At 42.0% G+C, this 6,145-nt stretch overlaps 1 long non-coding RNA gene across 1 annotated transcript; it reads left to right on the top strand.

Annotated features, from left to right (window-relative positions):
- Window positions 1-874: 874 nt before the first annotated feature.
- Window positions 875-5,369, top strand: LOC143696636 (uncharacterized). The gene is made up of 3 exons (XR_013186029.1): window positions 875-1,389; window positions 2,357-2,554; window positions 5,289-5,369. It is a non-coding gene; the product is annotated as an uncharacterized LOC143696636 (long non-coding RNA).
- The last annotated feature ends 776 nt before the right edge of the window (window positions 5,370-6,145 follow it).

Here is a 6,145-nt window from a genome sequence, read left to right as displayed (position 1 = left end):
TTTCCTAGAATCCTCCAGACTTCTAACTATAGAGCAGTCATTAAACATGCAGGAGATGGATAATAGACAGCACGTGTCAAAATGTATTGGTTAAATTACTTAGGAAAGCAAACATTGCATAAGATAGCATTTGGTGTTGGAGATGCTACGTTAGATTTAAAGCGGATTGTCAGTTTCTGCTTTTCCCCATTTCTTCAAGTTTTTAAAATAAAATTCATGCTTTATAAATATAACTTGCTTTACGAAAAACCCCACAGAATAAACACCTGCACACATTCTATAAATCAACCCATTTCTTTCCTAAGTTCCACACCAATGCTGCCATGGTATTTCTCTGTTCCATTTCAACAGTTTTCTACAACAAAGAAACCCATTCACACTTGTTCTAGCAGACTTTGCACAAGCAATGCAAATCATTGTTATCACTCTCTTCATATTTTCTCAGAGCTTACTTAGACTGAGAATCTAGTGATGCCAACTTGGTTTTAAACCACTTTTTTGTGCTGATTGGCCTTCTACCATTTGAGGAACAGTTCTTATATTCGAGAAATATTGGAAAAGATTCTCCTGAAATATTCTAAGAACACCTGAAAGGCCGTTCTGTTCGTTGTGTTTAACAAGGCTTTCTGAGGGTGTTTTATTTTGGTTTGGGGTCTGAGGGAGGCACCCCACGGAAGGGTTGGTTCACCCTCACCTCCGTCAGGACGGACCCGGCTCCCCCCGCAGGGCTCTGAGGAGGCTTTGGGGGCAAAACTCAAAAACAAACCAAAACAAAAATCCAAACACACAGAAAAAAAAAAACGCACAAAAAGATAGCAAAAAAAATTAACTTGCCATGCGCAGACACCCGGAAGTCTCCGCCGGTCCGTGTCCATCTGTTCGCCGACCCGGAGGCGAGGCTGAGGGCGGAAACGCTGCCCCCTCACGGCTTCCCGCCCGTTTTCAGGCCTCTGAGGGCGGGAAGAGCCCTCCCCTCACGGGTGCCCGCCCTCAGAAATCCTCAGCAGGGTGGGGACCTGTGGGGCGCAGCTGTTCCTCGTTCTTTTGAGGACTTCTGCGGGGGTGGGCGGCAGCTGTGAGCGGGCGGCGTTCCGTCCCTTTTAGAGGCTTTTTAGCTCCTTTGCTCAGTGCTGCTCGACTGTGAGGGTGTGGCTGGGGCCCCGTTCCTCACGCCTGCCGGAAGGTGCTGGCGGGCTCCGGCAGCTTGGTGGGTCTTTGTTCGCTGGGAACGCGTGCGGCTGGCAGGTGCTTCTTCCGTCCTGTTTCTCAGGAAAGTTATGTTTCGTGTTTTAAGAGGAGAACGTCTCTGAGGGGGTGTTTACGGCCCGCCCGTGCTGCTTCCCCTTGCGGCTCCTTTGCTTTTGGCTGTGGCGCGGGGTGAGGTGTGAGGTAATACTTTCCTTTCTGCTTGTGGTTTTATATATATGCCTATTATTTTTCAAGTACTTGTATATATATCTGTATATGCTGTACATGTGTAGATACATTTATGCTTGTCAGTCTCCGAGGCTGGCAAAAATACTCTGCTGAGCACTTTCAGGGAGGTGAGGGTTAACCCTGCTTGTGAACCTGATGTGTGAGGGATAATTGTTTCACTTATCTCATATACTTAATAACAAGCAGGAAAAATGTGTTTGTGCTGTGTAAGATGATCTAGATACATTTTTATGGTTTGAGTAATCTGCTGATCTAGTTACAAGGTAGTTAAATCATATTAGAGAACTGCACATTAAAAATCTCCTCCAGTAATGTAGCCCTTTGCCCATGAGGGTGAATGTATCTTCATTAAAAAATATTATGTTTCTTTTACACTCTACAGTGTAAACCAAGAAGCGTTATTTTGGTTATTTTGGCCACTCTGCAAAAGTAAACATAACTAAAATAATGTGTTTTACCGTGTTCAGTCTGGATTTAATATCTCCCTTGCTCCTTAAGTAAAAGTGAGGTAAAATGGCAAGAGCTTCTGTCTCTAGGATAGATCTATTATTAACTCTGCTCCTGATGTCCTTGATAGTGTTGCAAGCCTGAAGTTATCATTACTGGGTAGCAAGGGTATAAATGCTCTATGATATGCAGATACTCATTTCTTCCATCCACCAGCTCAAATCAAGGTTAACAACAGAGCCTCCTAGAGAATATGTTGCAGTGTATTATTTTGGGGCAGAAAGGGCTCTGAATGGGTAACAGCTTTAGACTTTGCTCCTTCTGAAAAATACAGCATTAGCTGCTATATTGTTTATTTGGTGGTGGACTAAATACTCTTTAAGGGCTCCTTCCAAACCAAACTACTCCATGATTTCCATCAGTGCTATGCTTGCAGTGGTGTAATCTTAACAGTGTATTTCTTTTTTTTTAGGGCTGAACCAGTGCTCACCAGGATAAAAGAAAACAGGAAAAGAGTAATTTCTCCATCATTCGATAACATTAAGTATGATAATTTTGAAATAGAGGAGTATCCCCTCTCAGCACAAGGCTTTGACTGGGAGCTGTGGTGCAGGTATCTGAACCCTCCTAAGTCCTGGTGGAAACTGGAGAACACAACTGCTCCAATAAGGTAATAAATAACTAAATTACAGTGTCTAAAAGCTCTCCTGGGTGTGACAGGGGGCAAGTGGGCTCAGCTGTGATAGGTTTTACTGACTGTAAACTTCAAATACTTAAATGTCCTTGATGCCTACACAGTCATCAAGAAAACTCCTGTTTTCAGTAGATGTTTTTAAAGGAAACTTTTGTTTTCAGTAGATCTTTTTAAACAGGTTTCCTGCCCAAGTGGAGTGGTAGGCAGGGCTGCTCAGCAGCACTCCGTTCTCCAAATGTCTTGCCTGCTAATTTAGTGCTTACGGGCCAGAAATGGAATTTTCTTTGCAGTTACATTGCATAAGCAGAGCTGACCTGACAGCTGTGTTCTTTATAGTGTTGTCACATAGGTGCACAGCTGTGCTGTGTCCCAGGAGTTAATGTCTGGTCAGTGACACTGTGAGCAAAGGCTGCATTGGGTCCTTGCTTTGGGACAGTCTGGGTCTGCACTTTGTTCCCATGTCCAGAGTGTTGTCAGACTGGTACAGAACAATCCCTTTGTCTCAGGGAGGGGAGTAGTACCCTCTGAACCCACTGAGCAGCTCTGCTGAGAGTACAGGCCTTGCTTGTAGACACACATTCATTCCAAGGAGGGCACTGGTACCTGTGCTCCAGCTCCCTGCAGAAAGGAAGTGTGAATGCTGTTCTTACCTCCTGAAAGCAGAACCTCAAACAGCACTGGCAGCTGTTTTTCATCCAGCAGCTATCTTGGCAGGCAGGCACTTTTCTCAGGTTCTGTCAGTTTAACACCCTCTGAACTGCACTGACCTATGAACAGAACCTAGAATTGGAAAGCAGGAGATAAAAATTAACAGGTTTGCCAAAGACAAACGTGAAAAGGGGTTAATTTCCACAGCATTAGAAATAGTTATTGCTGTTAATGAACTCTGTTGACACTATAAAAATGTTCCTGTGAAGACAGGTTGAGAGAGTTTGGGTTGTCCAGCCTGGAGAAGAAAAGGCTCCAGGGAGGTTTACAGCACCTTCCAGTACCTAAATGGTGATTCCAAGAAAACTGGTAAGGGACAGAAGTAGGTAGTGATAGGGCAAGAGGGAACAGCTCTAAACTGACAGAAGGCAGGGTTATGTTAGGTATTGAGATGAAATTCTCTCTGTGAGTGTGGTGAGGCACTGGAACAGGTTGCCAGGGAGGTTATGGATGTCCATTCATGGAGGTGTTCAAAGCCAGGCTGAATGGGGCTCTGAGCAACCTCATCTGTTTGAAGATGTACCTGCTCATGGCTGGGGTTTGGAATGAGATGATCTTTCAAGTCCTTTCCAGCCCAAGCCATTCTATGATCCTGTGATTAATTATACAGAGTAACCATTATGATTTTTAAAATTAAAAGTAGTGAAACACAAAGTAATGACTTTTCCATTTTACCCCCAAACTCTGTTCCACATGAGGACTGGGCAGTGCATGTACTTTATGAATTTCAGGTTTGTTCCCTAGCTCTTTCCCTGGCACATTTTTTAATTCAGTGCAATATGCTGCATGTGTGTGTTGGATAATTAAAACAAGCACACCAACAAACAAAGCCATGTGTCTTGATGGATGGTTTCTATCTGCCTCCATTATTCTTTTAGAATTATAGCAAAGGGAAGCAGGTGCACTGAGAAACACTTAAAAACAACAACAAAGGCAAAAGTACCTATCATAAATGAAGCATAAGTTTTGTATTGATGTTAACTGCTATTTTCTTCATTAATAAATACATCAAAGATGGTCTTTCATTGTTATAAAACGGGTACTATAGCACTTGGAGGCATATATAGATTTCTGTAGAACTGTAGAATTTGTGATTAAGACAGCCTATGATCTGTTTGAAAGCAGATGTGTCCACTAGCTGTAGCTTGAGTGTTCTCCATAAAAGCAGGGTGATTTCTTCTGTACTGCTAATTAATATCTTGTCATTACCAGAGTGCCAGCATAATAATCTGAAAAGACATATTTATTTCTTGCAATTGTGGATTATAAGGTAGGAGAAAAATGAAAAGGCTAAATGACTCTGTATCCTTCTCTACTCATAAGGTGAAATTGTACCCTCTGTGGCTGAACTCTTACCTGACTAAAATTTGCTCTGTGTAGCAAAAATTGGTTGGTTCCCACCATGACATAAGTAGAGTTTACTGATCCAGTAAAGCTATGTGATTTGTTTAGGTTTGGCTCAGGGTAATGGACTAATGTTATGCTGGTAAAGGCAGGCTTTGCTTGATTCTGTATTAAAAAAATGTATCTGGATGGTCCTATTCAAGAAATAATCTCTTTCTTTAGGTAAGCTTACAGACACAAGTTTTTAGCTCTAGCTGAACCTGGCTTCTGGCTAAACACACAGAACTGCACATCATTTGCAATTGTCACAGGCAAGAGCCTTGAGGACTTAGCAAGGACAGAGGCTACACTGGCTGGTGCCCCAGAAACAAAACTGGGGCACCTGGATCTCACACTACTAGCACTGAAATCCTTACTGCTCTGGTGAATATTTATGTCCAATAATTTGACTCTAATTTCCTTCAATGGTGCTCATTTCACTTTAGAATTAGGAATGTCAGAAGGCAAGGCTCAATAAAGCTCTTTGAGAAATACTTTCTTAAGAATCTGTTTTGCTGCATCATTTTACCTAGCAATGATAAATACAGTCTGTGCCTGAAAAATAAAATTCTTCATAATTTATCTGCTAATTTTGGTTGCTGATGATTTATTCTTCCAGAAGTCCTGCACTGCTTGGATGCTTCATAGTGGACAGAGAATACTTCCAAGAGATTGGATTGCTGGATGAAGGCATGGAAGTATACGGAGGAGAGAATGTGGAGCTTGGAATCAGGGTAAGGAAGGAAAACAATTAGCCCATACTGGTGGCTTACATTTAAAATATAGCTTACTTCTTATTGCAGAGGGGGAAAGCAGTCCAAACCATGGATGATGGCATGGAAAGGAGATCCACAGCTCTGCAGACATGTACATTTATTTGAGGAGAGAGGAGGGAAAAAAGAGCAATAGCTCTCTTCACAGAACTTAATCTGGGACAAGGGTAGATGTGTAGAATTTGGGATTGTTCTTTCAACAGAGTTTTGCAGAGTTGATAGCTAAATTTCCCTGCTTACCTGTGGTCCCAGACTCAGTAAGAACAGTTTCTCACAGGTGTGATGAGAAAAACCTTTCTAGATTACTTGGTTTATTTAAATTAGGAAAATCACTGTGGAGCAAAGTAGAATATAGGGACATTTATGCTGCCTTCCAGACAGAAGGGAATTAAGGTATTCATAATGTGAATATATTGTGAGTGCATATATTTTCTTTTTCCATTGTACACTCTTCACCTGTTTACTATAATGCAGTATTGTGTGTGATTTGTGTACTTCTTTCTGTATCTCTTCACAGTTTAACACCTTTCTGTTCTCTTTGAGAATCTCTCAGGTTTTTGATAAGAGTGGAATTCCTAGGTAGATAATGGTAGTGAAAAATGGGGTGGTGTGTTATAAAAATAAATTGTGAGCCCTGCTAGGAAAGGTAAGGGAGAGGTAACATTGTGTTTTGAGCCTTTTAGCTGCCAGAATATCAGCATAC

This window comes from Agelaius phoeniceus, chromosome W (assembly GCF_051311805.1).
Source record: "Agelaius phoeniceus isolate bAgePho1 chromosome W, bAgePho1.hap1, whole genome shotgun sequence".
Lineage (NCBI taxonomy): Eukaryota > Metazoa > Chordata > Aves > Passeriformes > Icteridae > Agelaius > Agelaius phoeniceus.
This window is presented reverse-complemented; position numbering and strand designations above follow the sequence as displayed.